Here is a 22,622-nt window from a genome sequence, read left to right as displayed (position 1 = left end):
TCCGTTCCATGCCCGGCGGTCGGGCTGGCCCCGCGCACCAGCGTCAGGCACACTGGAACGGGAATCTTCGCTGGCGTGTGTGTGTCGCGTGAGCCCGGCCAGGCACGGTACGGCACGCTCTCTCCCTCCGGGTTTAACTAAGAAGCTGCGAATCCTCTGCGCGCGGCGTCATCGTACTTTGCCCAAGTCGGCTTCTTCCCGAAGCTCGTATCGTACAGCATCCGTGCCCGTATTTGCACTCCGGCCCAGCTGGGCAGACCCAACAACAGCAACACGCCCCACATGTGGCAGCAGCGCCACGTTCACCACTCACGAAGCAAAGACTCTTTGTTGCGAGGAAAAGACAGCAAGGACTCCGTCCAGTCCGTTCCATGCCCGGCGGTCGGGCTGGCCCCGCGCGCAAGCGTCAAACACACTAGAACGGGAATCTTCGCTGGCATGCGTGCGTCGCACGAGCCCTGCTAGGCACGTCACGGCACGCTCTCTCCCTCCAGGTTTAGCTAAGAAGCTGCGGATCCTCTGCGCGCGGCGTCATCGTACTTTGCCCAATTCGGCTTCTTCCCGAAGCTCGTATCGTACATCATCCGTGCCCGTATTGGCGCTCCGGCCCCGCTAGGCGGACCCAACAACAGCAACATGCCCCACTTGTGGCAGCAGCGCCACATTCACCGCTCACGGAGCAAAGACTCTTTGTCCCGAGGAAAAGAGAGCAAGGACTCCGTCCAGTCCGTTCCATGCCCGGCGGTCGGGCTGGCCCCGCGCGCCAGCGTCAGGCACACTGGAACGGGAATCTTCGCTGGCGTGCGTCGCGTGAGCCCGGCCAGGCACGGTACGGCACGCTCTCTCCCTCCGGGTTTAGCTAAGAAGCTGCGGATCATCTGCGCGCGGCGTCATCGTACTTTGCCCAATTCGGCTTCTTCCCGAAGCTCGTATCGTACAGAATCCGTGCTCGTATTGGCGCTCCGGCCCTGCCGGGCGGACCCAACAACGACAACACGCCCCACTTGTGGCAGCAGCGCCACGTTCACCGCTCACGGCGCAAAGACTCTTTGTTGCGAGGAAAAGAGAGCAAGGACTCCGTCCGATCCGTTCCATGCCCGGCGGTCGGGCTGGCCCCGCGCGCCGGCCGTCAGGCACACTGGAACAGGAATCTTCGCTGGCGTGCGTGCGTCGCGTGAGCCCGGCTAGGCACGGTACGGCACGCTTTCTCCCTCCGGGTTTAGCTAAGAAGCTGCGGATCCTCTGCGCGCTGCGTCATCGTACTTTGCCCAATTCGGCTTCTTCCCGAAGCTCGTATCGTACAGCATCCGTGCCCGTATTGGCGCTCCGGCCCCGCTGGGCGGACCCAACAACAGTAACACGCCCCACTTGTGGCAGCAGCGCCACGTTCACCGCTCACGGAGCAAAGACTCTTTGTTGCGAGGAAAAAGAGAGCAAGGACTCCGTCCAGTCCGTTCCATGCCCGGCGTTCGTGCTGGCCCCGTGCGCCAGCGTCAGGCACACTGGAACAGGAATCTTCGCTGGCATACGTGCGTTGCGTGAGCTCGGCCAGGCACGGTACGACATGCTCTCTCCCTCCGGGTTTAGCTAAGAAGCTGCGGATCCTCTGCGCGCGGCGTCATCGTACTTTGCCCACTCGGCTTCTTCCCGAAGCTCGTATCGTACAACATCCGTGCACGTATAGCGCTCGGCCCCGCCGGGCGGACCCAACAAAAGCAACACGCCCCACTTGTGGCAGCAGCGCCTTCACCGCTCACGGAGCAAAGACTCTTTGTTGCGAGGAAAAGAGAGCAAGGACTCCGTCCAGTCCGTTCCATGCCCGGCGGTCGGGCTGTCCCCGCGCGCCAGCGTCAGGCACACTGGAACGGGAATCTTCGCTGGCGTGCGTGCGTCGCGTGAGCCCGGCCAGGCACGGTACGGCACGCTCTCTCCCTCCGGGTTTAGCTAAGAAGCTGTGGATCCTCTGCGCGCGGCGTCATCGTACTTTGCCCAATTCGGCTTCTTCCCGAAGCTCGTATCGTACAACATCCGTGCCCGTATTGGCGCTCCGGCCTCGCGGGGCGGACCCAACAACAGCAACACGCCCCACTTGTGGCAGCAGCGCCACGTTCACCGCTCACGAAGCAAAGACTCTTTGTTGCGAGGAAAAGAGAGCAAGGACTCCGTCCAGTCCGTTCCATGCCCGACAGTCGGGCTGGTTCCGCGCACCAGCGTCAGGCACACTGGAACGGAAATCTTTGCTAGCGTGTGTGTGTCGCGTGAGCCCGGCCAGGCATGGTACGGCACGCTCTCTCCCTCCGGGTTTAGCTAAGAAGCTGCGGATCCTCTGCGCGCGGCGTCATCGTACTTTGCCAATTCGGCTTCTTCCCGAAGCTCGTATCGTATAGCATCCGTCCCGTATTTGCACTCCGGCCCCGCTGGGCGGACCCAACAACAGCAACACGCCCCACTTGTGGCAGCAGCACCACGTTCACCGCTCACGGAGCAAAGACTCTTTGTTGCGAGGAAAAGAGAGCAAGGACTCCGTCCAGTCCGTTCCTGTTATCACCAGATTTTGGCTAAATCAGGAGGTGGGCCGCGATCAAGATGGGCTTGGAAGATTACACATGGAAGATCTCTGAAGCGGCCTTGCACGGAGAATTTGGGCTAGGTTGCCCGTGTATCTTTAATTACAGTAGATTGTATCTAGTTTAGAAGTTAGAATCTTACTCGTGCACGGTTTGGTGCACGCCCACATTAGAAAGTCCCCTGGACTATAAATATGTATCTAGGGTTTATGGAATAAACAACAACCAACGTTCAACCACAAACAAATCTCGGCGCATCGCCAACTCCTTCGTCTCGAGGGTTTCTACCGGTAAGCACCATGCTGCCTAGATCGCATCTTGCGATCTAGGCAGCGTAATGCCTATCACGTTGTTCATGCGTTGCTCGTACTCGAAGCCTTTTTGATGGCGAGCAACGTAGTTATCTTAGATGTGTTAGGGTTAGCATTGTTCTTCGAATTACATGCTTTCGTTATGCGACCCTTGCACATCTAGCCGCCCTTACACCTATCTTAGGTGTAGGGGCGGCACCCCGCTTGATCATAGTTTAGTAGATCTGATCCGTTACGGTTGCTCCTTGTTCATCAAGGATTAGTTTAACATCCGCAATAGTTAGGCCTTACAAAGGGTTGGAGGATCCAGCGGCGTGTAGGGTGGCGTTTGCTAGCCCTAGAAAGGATGTTCCGGGGATCAACCTCGTGTTGGTTTTTAGGCCCTGTCTAGGATCGGCTTGCGGTCACCGTGCGCGAGCGCGAGGCCCAATCGTGAGTAGGATGATCCGATTCTGCGGTGAAAACCCTAAATCGTCGTAGATCTAATCAGCTTTATCTTGATCAAGCAGGACCACCATATATTCGGACACCTTGTCCGGATCATGGGTGAATCGGCTCTTTGAGCCGATTCACGAGATAACCTCGAGAGCCGATCGAGGCTCGTATTTAATGTTTACGTGTATGCCATGCAGGAAACTAAGCGAGGCATCATCCACACCTTCCCGACCAGGTATAGGTCAGGTGGCACGCCCTTGCGATAGCATCGGCGCGTGCGACCGGGAGGCTTTGCGGGCCGTCGCTCCGAGGGACCGGGGCCAGCCGCAGCCCTAGTTGTTCCCGGCTCTACCGTGTTGACCGTCTGCTGCCCGCCAGGGGGTTTCTGACGTCAACACATTCTGGCACGCCGGTGGGACAACCTTCGACATCCACAACATCGCCATCTACATCCGAGATGGCGGAAGACACTCCGGTCACGTACGAGGATCTGCCTGATGAGCTCAAGAAGAAACATGACGAGATCAAGGCAACCCTCGAAGCCGAACTCATCGGCTCCTTTGAGAAGATCCGTCCGCACGGTGTCAAGCTCGATAGTAGCTCACGTCCGTTGTTTGGCGTCAGCATGGTGGATCACAGCCACTCCATATGCCAGCCAGAGTTCTCCTTTGGTGTCAACATGGCAGGGCTTGCAAGCCGCCATGGCAAAGATGAAGCAGAAAGCAGCCACTCCCGTGGCAAGGATAAAGAGGAGGCCGATCCACGCGACCGGCCCCAAGATGATGACGAGACGGTACCTGACAGAGGAGGAAGTGAGAAGCGTGCGGTATCAACATCCACTCTCCGAGCATCTCCTCAACAAATATGAGCAGCAGTACGACCGACGTCGGCGCTACGACGTAAACGATGAGAGAAATTGTCGGTCCGATGCAGAGGACAGGAGGTACCGTCAGCATGATAGAAACAACGGCGGGTACAGTCGTCACGCTGAAGGAAGGTCGAGGGGGCAGGATGACATGGATCGGCACTGGGACTGTCCGTCCTTCAAACATTGCTGGGACTCGGGAATGAGCCGATTGCCAACAATCGAGAACTGCCCAGAATGCAAACAAAGGAAGAAGGATGCCGCTAACGTGTCCGTGTTCAAGCGTCTAGGGCCTCTCCCGCCTCGGAACAAGCATGCTGAGTCCGCTCGGGTGGAAGATCTCGAGGAACTAGAGGACGATGATGAAGAAGACAAATATCATCGGCCCAGGTGGTGCCCTGATGGGCTCGGCCGTTCCCGTAAGCGAAGGGTTCAGCGTCTGCGTGGGTTGGAAGAAGCTGAAAGATTGTACCTGCACACGCGCGAGGAAGGCACGGCCTGATTTGGCCGCCAAAATTCAGCAAACCCTGGACGAAGAAGGTCGGCCACAAAGAAAAGAGTGGCGCCCCAAGCAGAGGAAAGCCGATGATGATACATCGGCTGGCACAAACATGGTCTTCATTCTTCCAACGGAGTTTAGCGCTCCAAGATTATATGAAGCACCTGTGGCGCAATTAGACTGCGGCCCACGGCCGGTCATCTTTGAGAAGCCGAAAGAAAGAAGTTACAGGCATCTGAAGGCCCTGTACTTGCGAGGCTACATCAATGGGCAGCCTGTCAACAAGATGTTGGTGGACACCGGAGCGGCAGTTAACATTATGCCATACTCCATGCTACGTCGGTTGGGACGCTCCAGCTCGGATCTGATCAAGACCAACGTAACACCGAGCGATTTCAACGGCCAAGCATCCGACGCACAAGGTGTTCCGAATGTGGATCCGACCGTAGGAAGGAAAACTGTCCCTACGACGTTCTTTATCGTCGACGAGCAAGAGTACCTACGCTGTCCTACTAGGGAGAGATTGGATCCACGCCAACTCGTTGCATTCCATCCACGATGCACCAATGCCTGATACAGTGGGATGGAGATGAAGTAGAAGTCGTCCACGCAGATGATTCAGTCGAGGTTTCAACAGCTGGCATGGACGTTTGGGAGACATCGGGCCAAGAGCCACTCTCAGGCATCAATCTGGACGACTGCGAGCGCATCGACGTGACAAAGAACGGGGTTAGGCTGGTTTTATCCACAGGCCTGACTGTGTAACAAAGCAAACGTCGATGAACAAACGTGGCGAGGCTGATCCTTGTGATCGGCCCCAAAGGTTTAGGAAGGAACATTACGAAGCCTTCATCGAGCAAGCAATGTGGAGGCCGATTCCAGCAATCGGCCAAAATTATCCTCATCATACATTCTGCCTGGGTTCAACATGTTATCCAACAGAGCCGATACCATCAATTCCCTTGACAGAATCGGCTCGGGGGGGCACCCAGGTGGATAAAACACGAGGATATGCAGTAGAAGTGTCTCATCCTTTGATGATGGGCATTGGAGCATGGGGGCCGATACATAAATCGGCCGAAAATTCAAAATTTTTTAAGCACAGCCGATGGATAAGTCAGGGTAGGGATGAGCTTAACGAAGGGAGCATATCTCTTCTAAGACCAGGGGGACAGCCGATGACGAAGCAATCGGCTGTAACGTTTTGACCAAGGTGGTGACTTGGTAGCTGTCACTTCTAGGGGGTGTTACGTCCAGAGTGTTGGAGGGCGTCAGAGATTCAAAGACATCCCCACCGCGAGCCTGCCAAAGACGATGAGCCGATCTGATCAGCCAGGTGCAAGATGTGAGCTGGAGAAGCTCGGGGGGGGCAGCTCGCCCTGAAATTTCTTCACTCTAAAGAACCGATTTTGTTGAATCGGCTGATGCTGCATTACGAGTTGGAAACCGAGGATGACCGACGTGGTCGGCTCACTGCTATTCTCGCCCCGACTGAGGCTCGGGGGCAGCTTGCCCCGAAGGATCCTTTGCTACGTGAAGCCGATTCCGTTGGAATCGGCTGGCTCTGCGTCACAACTTGTCCGAAGAATGGTACCGATATTGCAAAATTATCAGCTTTCAAGCATGCCGGTGGATTCAGCGACAAACCCGGGGCTCTGTTGGAGATACCTGCTCAACACCAGATTACCAGCCTGCTGGATCAACTGTATCGGCTGTCGACGGATAAAAGGTGATCAACCGGTTGGCCCCGCACGATAGCGCTCTCAGACGTTGTTGAGCCCAGGCCTGTTTTCTTGAGTTACGGTTCCTCATCACTGTTTCCACCCCGGCTGAGGCTCGGGGGGCAGATGGCCTCGTGGATACTCTATTCTTAGAAGCCGATTGAAGAGTCATCGGCTGGCAAGGCAACGCGATTACTCTCAAAGGCGATGGGTTCTTGCAAAAGAGAGATCCATCATCACCGATGGAGAATTGGTTCTGGGCTATCTGGTTGCTGCAAGGGAACAGAGCAGAGGATATCTGTACTACAGGGGTCTCGGTTTCAACAGCAAGTTGTTTCAGCAGACTGTTTTAGGACTCGTGGAAGGTGTGGTCTGCCTCATTGTCCACCAGGGCTTCGATTCATCAGTCGAAGAGGTGAAAGATGGATCATGAGGGACCGATGCATTGTCATCGGCTCATTAAGCATTGGCTAAGTGGCGATCGACGGGATCAGTATGAAGGAAAATCGGCTAAATTGGCATAAGGGAAATCGGCAAAATCGAATTGGGGAATTTCTTCATAAGCAAGATTTCTTACATGGAAGAGCTGATTACTCTCAAAAGGGAGTACTAAGGGGATACATTGCCCCGTCTCATCGCTACCGATCCTAGCTAGGGGTCCTATCTATGGGCTGTTGCAGCCCTCGTCATCGCCTTCATCGCCGGCCGTTGGCGCTGCTCCCGGCCGGCTCGTCGTCGCTGCTCCAGCGGCCGCCGGCAGGACCTTCGTTGTCCTCATCCTCCTCGTCGTCGTCATCGCCGTCGCTGTCGAAGTCACTCAGATTCCCCGGCCAGGGGCAATGGCGCTTGGCCGGCGGCTCGTCGGGGAGGCTGTCGTCGTCGTCCTCCTCCCCCTCCTCCTCCTTCACCTCCTCGGAGGTGGTGAAGTCTGCCCAGGAGAAACGATCGTCATCGCTCTCCTCCTCCGATTCCCCGTCAGCAAGGAAGCGGAGGTCGCTCTCCCCGTCGGTCAAGGATTTGTCATCCTCGGACCAGACGGAGGAGTCGTGGTCCTCTTTGTCCCACGCAGTTGGGGCGAGGATATCGTACGCCGCCTGCGTACCCCACTCGGGCGTCGACTCTCGGATGGGAGAGGACACGTAGGAAAGATCCGATGAAGAGGAAGAGGAAGAGGAAGAAGACATGGTTACAGAGGAGGGTTTTTTGGAGTGCTAATGCGGAGGGGGTGAAGAGGAGAACTGTTCGATGCGGTTAAATAAAAGGAGATGGGGATTTAATTTTCGAGCAGTTTTCGAGGACATGGTACCAAAACTGTCAAATCGTGCAGAGAAGTTGGGAAGGCAAGTCGTCATGATGAAGCATACTGCGACGGTTCTGCTCTGCCACGACATGACCCCTCGGAGGAAAAACAGAGTGGTTTTGAAATTATCATTACCAAAACCAGGGGGCATGTGTTATCACCAGATTTTGGCTAAATCAGGAGGTGGGCCGCGATCAAGATGGGCTTGGAAGATTACACATGGAAGATCTCTGAAGCGGCCTTGCACGGAGAATTTGGGCTAGGTTGCCCGTGTATCTTTAATTACGTAGATTGTATCTAGTTTAGAAGTTAGAATCTTACTCGTGCACGGTTTGGTGCACGCCCACATTAGAAAGTCCCCTGGACTATAAATATGTATCTAGGGTTTATGGAATAAACAACAACCAACGTTCAACCACAAACAAATCTCGGCGCATCGCCAACTCCTTCGTCTCGAGGGTTTCTACCGGTAAGCACCATGCTGCCTAGATCGCATCTTGCGATCTAGGCAGCGTAATGCCTATCACGTTGTTCATGCGTTGCTCGTACTGAAGCCTTTTTGATGGCGAGCAACGTAGTTATCTTAGATGTGTTAGGGTTAGCATTGTTCTTCGAATTACATGCTTTCGTTATGCGACCCTTGCACATCTAGCCGCCCTTACACCTATCTTAGGTGTAGGGGCGGCACCCCGCTTGATCATAGTTTAGTAGATCTGATCCGTTACGGTTGCTCCTTGTTCATCAAGGATTAGTTTAACATCCGCAATAGTTAGGCCTTACAAAGGGTTGGAGGATCCAGCGGCGTGTAGGGTGGCGTTTGCTAGCCCTAGAAAGGATGTTCCGGGGATCAACCTCGTGTTGGTTTTTAGGCCCTGTCTAGGATCGGCTTGCGGTCACCGTGCGCGAGCGCGAGGCCCAATCGTGAGTAGGATGATCCGATTCTGCGGCGAAAACCCTAAATCATCGTAGATCTAATCAGCTTTATCTTGATCAAGCAGGACCACCATATATTCGGACACCTTGTCCGGATCATGGGTGAATCGGCTCTTTGAGCCGATTCACAGGATAACCTGAGAGCCGATCGAGGCTCGTATTTAATGTTTACATGTATGCCATGCAGGAAACTAAGCGAGGCATCATCCACACCTTCCTGACCAGGTATAGGTCAGGTGGCACGCCCTTGCGATAGCATCGGCGCGTGCGACCAGGAGGCTTTGCGGGCCGTCGCTCTGAGGGACTGGGGCCAGCCGCAGCCCTAGTTGTTCCCGGCTCTACCGTGTTGACCGTCTCTGCCCGCCAGGGGGTTTCTGACGTCAACAGTTCGATGGCCGGCGGTCAGGCTGGCCCCGCGCGCCAACGTCACGCACACTGGAACGGGAATCTTCACTGGCATGCGTGCGTCGTGTGAGCCCGGCCACGCACGGTACGACACGCTCTCTCCCTCCGGGTTTAGCTAAGAAGCTGCGGATCCTCTGCGCGCGGCGTGATCGTACTTTGCCCAATTCGGCTTCTTCCCGAAGCTCGTATCATACAGCATCCTTGCCCGTATTGGCGCTCCGGCCCCGCTGGGCGGACCCAACAACAGCAACACGTCCCACTTGTGGCAGCAGCGCCATGTTCACCGCTCACGGAGCAAAGACTCTTTGTTGCAAGGAAAAGAGAGCAAGGACTCCGTCCAGTCCGTTCCATGCCCGGCGTTCGGGCTGGCCCCGCGCGCCAGTGTCAGGCACACTGGAACAGGAATCTTCGCTGGCGTGCGTGCGTCGCGTGAGCCTGGCTAGGCACGTTACGGCACGGTTTCTCCCTCCGAGTTTAGCTAAGAAGCTGCGGATCCTCTGCGCGCGGCGTCATCGTACTTTGCCCAATTCGGCTTCTTCCCGAAGCTCGTATCGTATAGCATCCGTGCCCGTATTGGCGCTCCGGCCCCGCTGGGCGGACCCAACAACAGTAACACGCCCCACTTGTGGCAGCAGCGCCACGTTCACCGCTCACGGAGCAAAGACTCTTTGTTGCGAGGAAAAAAGAGAGCAAGGACTCCGTCCGGTCCGTTCCATGCCCGGCGTTCGTGCTGGCCCCGTGCGCCGGCGTCGGGCACACCGGAACGGGAATCTTCGCTGGCATACGTGCGTCGCGTGAGCTCGGCCAGGCACGGTACGACATGCTCTCTCCCTCCGGGTTTAGCTAAGAAGCTGCGGATCCTCTGCGCGCGGCGTCATCGTACTTTGCCCAATTCGGCTTCTTCCCGAAGCTCGTATCGTACAACATCCGTGCCCGTATTGGCGCTCGGCCCCGCTGGATGGACCCAACAAAAGCAACACGCCCCACTTGTGGCAGCAGCGCCTTCACCGCTCACGGAGCAAAGACTCTTTGTTGCGAGGAAAAGAGAGCAAGGACTCCGTCCGGTCCGTTCCATGCCCGGCGGTCGGGCTGGCCCCGCGCGCCAGCGTCAGGCACACTGGAACGGGAATCTTCGGCGGCGTGCGTGCATCGCGTGAGCCCGGCCAGGCACGGTACGGCACGCTCTCTCCCTCCGGGTTTAGCTAAGAAGCTGTGGATCCTCTGCGCGCGGCGTCATCGTACTTTGCCCAACTCGGCTTCTTCCCGAAGCTTGTATCGTACAACATTCGTGCCCGTATTGGCGCTCCGGCCTCGCGGGGCGGACCCAACAACAGCAACACGCCCCACTTGTGGCAGCAGCGCCACGTTCACCGCTCACGAAGCAAAGACTCTTTGTTGCGAGGAAAAGAGAGCAAGGACTCCGTCCAGTCCGTTCCATGCCCGACGGTCGGGCTGGCCCCGCGCGCCGGCGTCGGGCACACTCGGAACGGGAATCTTCGCTGGCGTGTGTGTGTCGTGTGCGCCCGGCCGGGCACGGTACGGCACGCTCTCTCCCTCCGGGTTTAGCTAAGAAGCTGCGGATCCTTCGCGCGCGGCGTCATCGTACTTTGCCAATTCGGCTTCTTCCCGAAGCTCGTATCGTACAACATCCGTGCCCGTATTTGCACTCCGGCCCCGCTGGGCGGACCCAACAACAGCAACACGCCCCACTTGTGGCAGCAGCACCACGTTCACCGCTCACGGAGCAAAGACTCTTTATTGCGAGGAAAAGAGAGCAAGGACTCCGTCCAGTCCGTTCCATGCCCGGCGGTCGGGCTGGCCCCGCGCGCCAACGTCACGCACTCTGGAACGGGAATCTTCACTGGCATGCGTGCGTCGTGTGAGCCCGGCCACGCACGGTACGACACGCTCTCTCCTCCGGGTTTAGCTAAGAAGCTGCGGGATCCTTCGCACGCGGCGTGATCGTACTTTGCCCAATTCGGCTTCTTCCCGAAGCTCGTATCATACAGCATCCTTGCCCGTATTGGCGCTCCGGCCCTGCTGGGCGGACCCAACAACAGCTACACGTCCCACTTGTGGCAGCAGCGCCACGTTCACCGCTCACGGAGCAAAGACTCTTTGTTGCGAGGAAAAGAGAGCAAGGACTCCGTCCAGTCCGTTCCATGCCCGGCGTTCGGGCTGGCCCCGCGCGCCAGCGTCAGGCACACTGGAACAGGAATCTTCGCTGGCGTGCGTGCGTCGCGTGAGCCCGGCTAGGCACGTTACGGCACGCTTTCTCCCTCCGGGTTTAGCTAAGAAGCTGCGGATCCTCTGCGCGCGGCGTCATCGTACTTTGCCGAATTCGGCTTCTTCCCGAAGCTCGTATCATACAGCATTCGTGCCCGTATTGGCGCTCCGGCCCCGCTGGGCGGACCCAACAACAGTAACACGCCCCACTTGTGGCAGCAGCGCCACGTTCACCGCTCACGGAGCAAAGACTCTTTGTTGCGAGGAAAAAAGAGAGCAAGGACTCCGTCCAGTCCGTTCCATGCCCGGCGTTCGGGCTGGCCCCGTGCGCCAGCGTCAGGCACACTGGAACGGGAATCTTCGCTGGCATACGTGCGTCGCGTGAGCTCGGCCAGGCACGGTACGACATGCTCTCTCCCTCCGGGTTTAGCTAAGAAGATGCGGATCCTCTGCGCGCGGCGTCATCGTACTTTGCCCAATTCGGCTTCTTCCCGAAGCTCGTATCGTACAACATCCGTGCCCGTATTGGCGCTCGGCCCCGCTGGGCGGACCCAACAAAAGCAACACGCCCCACTTGTGGCAGCAGCGCCTTCACCGCTCACGGAGCAAAGACTCTTTGTTGCGAGGAAAAGAGAGCAAGGACTCCGTCCAGTCCGTTCCATGCCCGGCGGTCGGGCTGTCCCCGCGCGCCAGCGTCAGGCACACTGGAACGGGAATCTTCGCTGGCGTGCGTGCGTCGCGTGAGCCCGGCCAGGCACGGTACGGCACGCTCTCGCCCTCCGGGTTTAGCTAAGAAGCTGTGGATCCTCTGCGCGCGGCGTCATCGTACTTTGCCCAATTCGGCTTCTTCCCGAAGCTCGTATCGTACAACATCCGTGCCCGTATTGGCGCTCCGGCCTCGCGGGGCGGACCCAACAACAGCAACACGCCCCACTTGTGGCAGCAGCGCCACGTTCACCGCTCACGAAGCAAAGACTCTTTGTTGCGAGGAAAAGAGAGCAAGGACTCCGTCCAGTCCGTTCCATGCCCGGCGGTCGGGCTGGCCCCGCGCACCAGCGTCAGGCACACTGGAACGGGAATCTTCGCTGGCGTGTGTGTGTCGCGTGCGCCCGGCCAGGCACGGTACGGCACGCTCTCTCCCTCCGGGTTTAGCTAAGAAGCTGCGGATCCTCTGCGCGCGGCGTCATCGTACTTTGCCAATTCGGCTTCTTCCCGAAGCTCGTATCGTACAGCATCCGTGCCCGTATTTGCACTCCGGCCCCGCTGGGCGGACCCAACAACAGCAACACGCCCCACTTGTGGTAGCAGCACCACGTTCACCGCTCACGGAGCAAAGACTCTTTGTTGCGAGGAAAAGAGAGCAAGGACTCCGTCCAGTCCGTTCCATTCCCGGCGGTCGGGCTGGCCCCGCGCGCCAACGTCACGCACACTAGAACGGGAATCTTCACTGGCATGCGTGCGTCGTGTGAGCCCGGCCACGCACGGTACGACACGCCCTCTCCCTCCGGGTTTAGCTAAGAAGCTGCGGATCCCTCGCGCGCGGCGTGATCGTACTTTGCCCAATTCGGCTTCTTCCCGAAGCTCGTATCATACAGCATCCTTGCCCGTATTGGCGCTCCGGCCCCGCTGGGCGGACCCAACAACAGCAACACGTCCCACTTGTGGCAGCAGCGCCACGTTCACCGCTCACGGAGCAAAGACTCTTTGTTGCGAGGAAAAGAGAGCAAGGACTCCGTCCAGTCCGTTCCATGCCCGGCGTTCGGGCTGGCCCCGCGCGCCAGCATCAGGCACACTGGAACGGGAATCTTCGCTGGCGTGCGTGCGTCGCGTGAGCCCGACCAGGCACGGTACGGCACGCTCTCTCCCTCCAGGTTTAGCTAAGAAGCTGCGGATCCTCCGTGTGCGGCGTCATCGTACTTTGCCCAATTCGGCTTCTTCCCGAAGCTCGTATCGTACAGCATCCGTGCCCGTATTGGCGCTCCGGCCCCGCTGGGCGGACCCAACAACAGCAACACGCCCCACTTGTGGCAGCAGCGCCACGTTCACCGCTCACGAAGCAAAGACTCTTTGTTGCGAGGAAAAGAGAGCAAGGACTCCGTCCAGTCCGTTCCATGCCCGACAGTCGGGCTGGCCCCGCGCACCAGCGTCAGGCACACTGGAACGGGAATCTTCGCTGGCGTGTGTGTGTCGCGTGCGCCCGGCCAGGCACGGTACGGCACGCTCTCTCCCTCCGGGTTTAGCTAAGAAGCTGCGGATCCTCTGCGCGCGGCGTCATCGTACTTTGCCAATTCGGCTTCTTCCCGAAGCTCGTATCGTACAAGCAACCGTGCCCGTATTTGCACTCCGGCCCCGCTGGGCGGACCCAACAACAGCAACACGCCCCACTTGTGGCAGCAGCACCACGTTCACCGCTCACGGAGCAAAGACTCTTTGTTGCGAGGAAAAGAGAGCAAGGACTCCGTCCAGTCCGTTCCATGCCCGGCGGTCAGGCTGGCCCCGCGCGCCAACGTCACGCACACTGGAACGGGAATCTTCACTGGCATGCGTGCGTCGTGTGAGCCCGGCCACGCACGGTATGACACGCTCTCTCCCTCCGGGTTTAGCTAAGAAGCTGCGGATCCTCTGCACGCGGCGTGATCGTACTTTGCCCAATTCGGCTTCTTCCCGAAGCTCGTATCATACAACATCCTTGCCCGTATTGGCGCTTCGGCCCTGCTGGGCGGACCCAACAACAGCAACACGTCCCACTTGTGGCAGCAGCGCCACGTTCACCGCTCACGGAGCAAAGACTCTTTGTTGCGAGGAAAAGAGAGCAAGGACTCCGTCCAGTCCGTTCCATGCCCGGCGTTCGGGCTGGCCCCGCGCGCCAGCGTCAGGCACACTGGAACAGGAATCTTCACTGGCGTGCGTGCGTCGCGTGAGCCCGGCTAGGCACGTTACGGCATGCTTTCTCCCTCCGGGTTTAGCTAAGAAGCTGCGGATCCTCTGCGCGCTGCGTCATCGTACTTTGCCCAATTCGGCTTCTTCCCGAAGCTCGTATCGTACAACATCCGTGCCCGTATTGGCGCTCGGCCCCGCTGGGTGGACCCAACAAAAGCAACACGCCCCACTTGTGGCAGCAGCGCCTTCACCGCTCACGGAGCAAAGACTCTTTGTTGCGAGGAAAGAGAGCAAGGACTCTGTCCAGTCCGTTCCATGCCCGGCGGTCGGGCTGTCCCCGCGCACCAGCGTCAGGCACACTGGAACGGGAATCTTCGCTGGCGTGCGTGCGTCGCGTGAGCCCGGCCAGGCACGGTACGGCACGCTCTCTCCCTCCGGGTTTAGCTAAGAAGCTGTGGATCCTCTGCGCGCGGCGTCATCGTACTTTGCCCAATTCGTCTTCTTCCCGAAGCTCATATCGTACAACATCCGTGCCCGTATTGGCGCTCCGGCCTCGCGGGGCGGACCCAACAACAGCAACACACCCCACTTGTGGCAGCAGCGCCAGGTTCACCGCTCACGAAGCAAAGACTCTTTGTTGCGAGGAAAAGAGAGCAAGGACTCCGTCCAGTCCGTTCCATGCCCGACAGTCGGGCTGGCCCCGCGCACCGGCGTCGGGCACACCTGGAACGGGAATCTTCGCTGGCGTGGTGTGTCGCGTGCGCCCGGCCAGGCACGGTACGGCACGCTCTCTCCCTCCGGGTTTAGCTAAGAAGCTGCGGATCCTCTCGCGCGCGGCGTCATCGTACTTTGCCAATTCGGCTTCTTCCCGAAGCTCGTATCGTACAGCATCCGTGCCCGTATTTGCACTCCGGCCCCGCGGGGCGGACCCAACAACAGCAACACGCCCCACTTGTGGCAGCAGCACCACGTTCACCGCTCACGGAGCAAAGACTCTTTGTTGCGAGGAAAAGAGAGCAAGGACTCCGTCCAGTCCGTTCCATGCCCGGCGGTCGGGCTGGCCCCGCGCGCCAACGTCACGCACACTGGAACGGGAATCTTCACTGGCATGCGTGCGTCGTGTGAGCCCGGCCACGCACGGTACGACACGCCCTCTCCCTCCGGGTTTAGCTAAGAAGCTGCGGATCCTCTGCACGCGGCGTGATCGTACTTTGCCCAATTCGGCTTCTTCCCGAAGCTCGTATCATACAACATCCTTGCCCGTATTGGCGCTCCAGCCCCGCTGGGCGGACCCAACAACAGCAACACGTCCCACTTGTGGCAGCAGCGCACGTTCACCGCTCACGGAGCAAAGACTCTTTGTTGCGAGGAAAAGAGAGCAAGGACTCCGTCCAGCTCCGTTCCATGCCCGGCGTTCGGGCTGTCCCCGCGCGCCGGCGTCGAGCACACCGGAACGGGAATCTTCGGCCGGCGTGCGTGCGTCGCGTGAGCCCGGCCAGGCACGGTACGGCACGCTCTCTCCCTCCGGGTTTAGCTAAGAAGCTGCGGATCCTCTGTGTGCGGCGTCATCGTACTTTGCCCAATTCGGCTTCTTCCCGAAGCTCGTATCGTACAGCATCCGTGCCCGTATTGGCGCTCCGATCCCGCTGGGCGGACCCAACAACAGCAACACACCCCACTTGTGGCAGCAGCGCCACGTTCACCGCTCACGGAGCAAAGACTCTTTGTTGCGAGGAAAAGAGAGCAAGGACTCCGTCCAGTCCGTTCCATGCCCGGCGTTCGGGCTGGCCCCGTGCGCCAGCGTCAGACACACTGGAACGGGAATCTTCGCTGGCATATGTGCGTCGCGTGAGCCCGGCCGTGCACGCGTACGACATGCTCTCTCCCTCCGGGTTTAGCTAAGAAGCTGCGGATCCTTCGCGCGCGGCGTCATCGTACTTTGCCCAATTCGGCTTCTTCCCGAAGCTCGTATCGTACAACATCCGTGCCCGTATTGGCGCTCGGCCCCGCTGGGCGGACCCAACAAAAGCAACACGACCCACTTGTTCTAGTCAAAGATGCCATTAGGGTTTGTTCCGTGTAAGCCACCCTCTCCCCTATATAAGGAGAGGGGGCACACCCGTACACGGGCAGAAGAGATACGATCAACTTAGAGAGAAATACTGTAAACTATACCTGTACCATGTTGAGATCAATGAAGAGAAAGATCTAGAGCGAGTTCTTCCTTGTGTCTTTCTTCTTCTACCTCTAGCCTTGGCTAAGTTCTTGAGGAAAGCATCCGGAAGTTCATCCCATCTAATCACAAACCCTCCCCCGAATCCTCTAGCGTCCATTCGGCCCCAACTTAAGCCATCCTATGGCATCTGTCTGTTCGCCACGACGACAACACTGGAACGGGAATCTTCGCTGGCGTGCGTGCGTCGCGTGAGCCCGGCCAGGCACGGTACGGCACACGCTCTCCCTCCGGGTTTAGCTAAGAAGCTGCGGATCCTCTGCGCGCGGCGTCATCGTACTTTGCCCAATTCGGCTTCTTCCCGAAGCTCGTATCGTACAGCATCCGTGCCCGTATTGGCGCTCCGGCCCCGCTGGGCGGACCCAACAAAAGCAACATGCCCCACTTGTGGCAGCAGCGCCACGTTCACCGCTCACGGAGCAAAGACTCTTTGTTGCGAGGAAAAGAGAGCAAGGACTCCGTCCACTCCGTTCCATGCCCGGCGGTCGGGCTGGCCCCGCGCGCCAGCGTCAGGCACACTGGAACGGGAATCTTCGCTGGCATGCGTGCGTCGCGTGAGCCCGGCCAGGCACGGTACGGCACGCTCTCTTCCTCCGGGTTTAGCTAAGAAGCTGCGGATCCTCTGCGCGCGGCGTCATCGTACTTTGCCCAATTCGGCTTCTTCCCGAAGCTCGTATCGTACAGCATCCGTGCCCGTATTGGTGCTCCGGCCCTGCTGGTCGGACCCAACAACAGCAACACGTCCCACTTGTGGCAGCAGCGCCACGTTCACCGCTCACGGAGCAAAGACTCTTTGTTGCGAGGAAAAGAGAGCAAGGACTCCGTCCAGTCCGTTCCATGCCCGGCGTTCGGGCTGGCCCCGCGCGCCAGCGTCAGGCACACTGGAACAGGAATCTTCACTGGCGTGCGTGCGTCGCGTGAGCCCGGCTAGGCACGTTACGGCATGCTTTCTCCCTCCGGGTTTAGCTAAGAAGCTGCGGATCCTCTGCGCGCTGCGTCATCGTACTTTGCCCAATTCGGCTTCTTCCCGAAGCTCGTATCGTACAACATCCGTGCCCGTATTGGCGCTCGGCCCCGCTGGGTGGACCCAACAAAAGCAACACGCCCCACTTGTGGCAGCAGCGCCTTCACCGCTCACGGAGCAAAGACTCTTTGTTGCGAGGAAAAGAGAGCAAGGACTCCGTCCAGTCCGTTCCATGCCCGGCGGTCGGGCTGTCCCCGCGCACCAGCGTCAGGCACACTGGAACGGGAATCTTCGCTGGCGTGCGTGCGTCGCGTGAGCCCGGCCAGGCACGGTACGGCACGCTCTCTCCCTCCGGGTTTAGCTAAGAAGCTGTGGATCCTCTGCGCGCGGCGTCATCGTACTTTGCCCAATTCGTCTTCTTCCCGAAGCTCGTATCGTACAACATCCGTGCCCGTATTGGCGCTCCGGCCTCGCGGGGCGGACCCAACAACAGCAACACACCCCACTTGTGGCAGCAGCGCCAGGTTCACCGCTCACGAAGCAAAGACTCTTTGTTGCGAGGAAAAGAGAGCAAGGACTCCGTCCAGTCCGTTCCATGCCCAACAGTCGGGCTGGCCCCGCGCACCAGCGTCAGGCACACTGGAACGGGAATCTTCGCTGGCGTGTGTGTGTCGCGTGCGCCCGGCCAGGCACGGTACGGCACGCTCTCTCCCTCCGGGTTTAGCTAAGAAGCTGCGGATCCTCTGCGCGCGGCGTCATCGTACTTTGCCAATTCGGCTTCTTCCCGAAGCTCGTATCGTACAGCATCCGTGCCCGTATTTGCACTCCGGCCCCGCTGGGCGGACCCAACAACAGCAACACGCCCCACTTGTGGCAGCAGCACCACGTTCACCGCTCACGGAGCAAAGACTCTTTGTTGCGAGGAAAAGAGAGCAAGGACTCCGTCCAGTCCGTTCCATGCCCGGCGGTCGGGCTGGCCCCGCGCGCCAACGTCACGCACACTGGAACGGGAATCTTCACTGGCATGCGTGCGTCGTGTGAGCCCGGCCACGCACGGTACGACACGCCCTCTCCCTCCGGGTTTAGCTAAGAAGCTGCGGATCCTCTGCACGCGGCGTGATCGTACTTTGCCCAACTCGGCTTCTTCCCGAAGCTCGTATCATACAACATCCTTGCCCGTATTGGCGCTCCAGCCCCGCTGGGCGGACCCAACAACAGCAACACGTCCCACTTGTGGCAGCAGCGCACGTTCACCGCTCACGGAGCAAAGACTCTTTGTTGCGAGGAAAAGAGAGCAAGGACTCCGTCCAGTCCGTTCCATGCCCGGCGTTCGGGCTGTCCCCGCGCGCCAGCGTCAGGCACACTGGAACGGGAATCTTCGCTGGCGTGCGTGCGTCGCGTGAGCCCGGCCAGGCACGGTACGGCACGCTCTCTCCCTCCAGGTTTAGCTAAGAAGCTGCGGATCCTCTGTGTGCAGCGTCATCGTACTTTGCCCAATTCGGCTTCTTCCCGAAGCTCGTATCGTACAGCATCCGTGCCCGTATTGGCGCTCCGATCCCGCTGGGCGGACCCAACAACAGCAACACACCCCACTTGTGGCAGCAGCGCCACGTTCACCGCTCACGGAGCAAAGACTCTTTGTTGCGAGGAAAAGAGAGCAAGGACTCCGTCCAGTCCGTTCCATGCCCGGCGTTCGGGCTGGCCCCGTGCGCCAGCGTCAGACACACTGGAACGGGAATCTTCGCTGGCATATGTGCGTCGCGTGAGCCCGGCCAGGCACGGTACGACATGCTCTCTCCCTCCGGGTTTAGCTAAGAAGCTGCGGATCCTCTGCGCGCGGCGTCATCGTACTTTGCCCAATTCGGCTTCTTCCCGAAGCTCGTATCGTACAACATCCGTGCCCGTATTGGCGCTCGGCCCCGCTGGGCGGACCCAACAAAAGCAACACGCCCCACTTGTTCTAGTCAAAGATGCCATTAGGGTTTGTTCCTGTGTAAGCCACCCTCTCCCCTATATAAGGAGAGGGGGCACACCCGTACACGGGCAGAAGAGATACGATCAACTTAGAGAGAAATACTGTAAACTATATCTGTACCATGTTGAGATCAATGAAGAGAAAGATCTAGAGCGAGTTCTTCCTTGTGTCTTTCTTCTTCTACCTCTAGCCTTGGCTAAGTTCTTGAGGAAAGCATCCGGAAGTTCATCCCATCTAATCACAAACCCTCCCCCGAATCCTCTAGCGTCCATTCGGCCCCAACTTAAGCCATCCTATGGCATCTGTCTGTTCGCCACGACGACAACACTGGAACGGGAATCTTCGCTGGCGTGCGTGCGTCGCGTGAGCCCGGCCAGGCACGGTACGGCACGCTCTCTCCCTCCGGGTTTAGCTAAGAAGCTGCGGATCCTCTGCGCGCGGCGTCATCGTACTTTGCCCAATTCGGCTTCTTCCCGAAGCTCGTATCGTACAGCATCCGTGCCCGTATTGGCGCTCCGGCCCCGCTGGGCGGACCCAACAAAAGCAACATGCCCCACTTGTGGCAGCAGCGCCACGTTCACCGCTCACGGAGCAAAGACTCTTTGTTGCGAGGAAAAGAGAGCAAGGACTCCGTCCAGTCCGTTCCATGCCCGGCGGTCGGGCTGGCCCCGCGCGCCAGCGTCAGGCACACTGGAACGGGAATCTTCGCTGGCATGCGTGCGTCGCGTGAGCCCGGCCAGGCACGGTACGGCACGCTCTCTCCCTCCGGGTTTAGCTAAGAAGCTGCGGATCCTCTGCGCGCGGCGTCATCGTACTTTGCCCAATTCGGCTTCTTCCCGAAGCTCGTATCGTACAGCATCCGTGCCCGTATTGGTGCTCCGGCCCTGCTGGGCGGACCCAACAACAGCAACACGTCCCACTTGTGGCAGCAGCGCCACTGTAACACCCCAACTTTTGCAACCATGTTTAATTATCCAAAGTGCAAAAATTAGGGGGAACAAAAACTTTTTCTATAGACTAATTAAGATGAATTGCCTTGATCTGTTGGTAGATGTATTGCCTTGATCTGTTGGATAGGATAAATTGTCTTGATCTGCTTTTTGAACTTGACTTGAGTTACCTCATAGAACAACACCTCTAGTGTTAAAACAACTTAACAACTCACTAAATAAAACACATGTGTGACCCTGGAACATTCTTTTCCTCTCTTTACCAACACATAAACCCTATGCTTGGTGTTTTCCCCATAAGTACCTCAACACACAATGGTCTTTGGTGTATGATATCAAGAAAAGAGTTTGAGGAATAATACCTCATTAGTTTTCGAAAATAATTTTCATAAAATTATATTTATTTTATTTTCCCTTTCACTAAATGCTAGGAATGATGGTTTTGTCATTTCATTCCTAAAACCAGTCTGGTTTGTTTTTCAAAAATATCAACTTTCCAACGCTATTTTTTTTTCTCTCAACAAAATTTGAAAACTTCACATCAATTTGTTGGCCGATCTATTTCAAGAAAAACCTCCAATCTTGTGGACCTTTGCACCACACCTTGACTTACGTAAAACACTAAGGGAAATACGTACATCACATGTATTCAATTTTAAATCCTTATCAAAGCCACTTTCGGGCAAATTTTGGCATATTCTTTTTCAATCCAAAACCCTGCTGCTCTTTAACCACACATCTACATCACACCCTCCCCTCTAATCTGAACAATCTTGCATACCCTTTACACTTTGTTTTCGGCAAGAAAATTTAGAGGGAGGAGGAGATGGCCATGCCAAGTTTTGAGCTAAAACGTGTATGCACTCTGCCCTGCCTCGTACCATCCTTCCTCTCTTGACTTTAACCAGCACACACGCCCCAAGCTGAACTTTTCTCCCGCGCACCACACGCACCGGAGCACCTGCTCGTGCTCATCTTGGACGCAGTCACCACGGCCACATCATGCCGCATGAGCCGAACAACGAAAACAGACCATGCTAGCCCACCCGTTCGACCTTGAACCCACCATATACAACCCAGACGAACAACAACGCGCACACCTGCGCCCTAGAACGACCCAACCTTGCTCGGCTCGAACCAGGACCCCATGGCCATGTCTTAGCACGTGCGCACGGACGTGAGTCCAACTGCCGTTCCAGGACGCGAGCTACCTCTCACGCACGCGCAGCGCCCGTCCCTTGATGACGCCAGCCTCCGAACGTCAGCAGCTCGGCACCCGAAGCGTCCCAGCGACGTCAGCCTCGGCGTGGCATTTCGTCAAGCGCTCTCTGCGCGGTGGCCCTCCCTCGCTATCCCGCCCGTTCCCGCGCGGAGCCTCAATTCCAAAAACATAGTGCGCGCGGAGACGCTCCCTCGCCGCCCCAACCAGCCAATGGCGCGCCCCTGGACCCGTGCACCACCGCTGTGAGCTCCGTCCATGGTACGCCCGCCCCGGCCTATATAAACCGCACCCCGCCCACTCCACTCCGCACACACCACTCCCTCCTCTCCCAGAACACCTCCCCGAGGGTGCCAAGGCATCCCTCTGCTCGCAGCTCGCCGGAGCAAGGCTCGCCGGCGTGGTCACCATGAGGGTTACGAGCAGAAGGAGCTCGCCCCTGTTGGGGATAGCACTAGCTAGCTCTCTCTCTCTCTCTCACGGAAGGACGGAGGTAGAAGAAGAAGGCACGACACAGACGAAGATTTTCCTGGCGACAAACGCCCAGCTGCACATACAGCGTATTTTTTCCAACTAAACTGGCACATACCACGCACCAACAACCTACGATTAGAGCCTGTTTTATAGCACATCGACGACGCAGCGCCCACGCAACCAACTCAGCGATCTTCTCGCGCACATACGCCCTGGCGTTCCTATCTCCACGAACGTGAGCCATCTGCTCAACCGCAAGACTCGCGCCATCTTCAACCGCCATGCCTGCGCCTCGCTGCATCCCACCTCCGTCGCCGTACGAGCGAAGACCCAGCTCATGAACCGACCGACTCAACCTGACCTGAACGTGGCCACACCAACGTTCGGACCGGACCTAAACAACTGCTGACACAAACATGAACTCACGAACCTAGACTTAGACATGCACACGCTGGGGTTGGCGTGGTTTATTTCTAACAATCTCCCCCTAAACCACGACCTACAGAAGGGCCGGCTCGTCGTCGACGTCTGCGAGGAGCGCCTTCTCCTTCCTCGGCTGTCTGCAGTCACGGGAGAAGTGGCCGCGAACGCCACAGTTGTAGCACCTGCCGCGCCGCCCCTTCGCTCCCGAGGCCACGCTGCTCCCGTCGTCGTCGTCGTCGTGG

The sequence above is a fragment of the Lolium rigidum genome, chromosome 2, assembly GCF_022539505.1.
Source record: "Lolium rigidum isolate FL_2022 chromosome 2, APGP_CSIRO_Lrig_0.1, whole genome shotgun sequence".
Lineage (NCBI taxonomy): Eukaryota > Viridiplantae > Streptophyta > Magnoliopsida > Poales > Poaceae > Lolium > Lolium rigidum.
The sequence above is the reverse complement of the archived record's forward strand: the minus strand, read 5'-3'. Positions refer to the sequence as shown.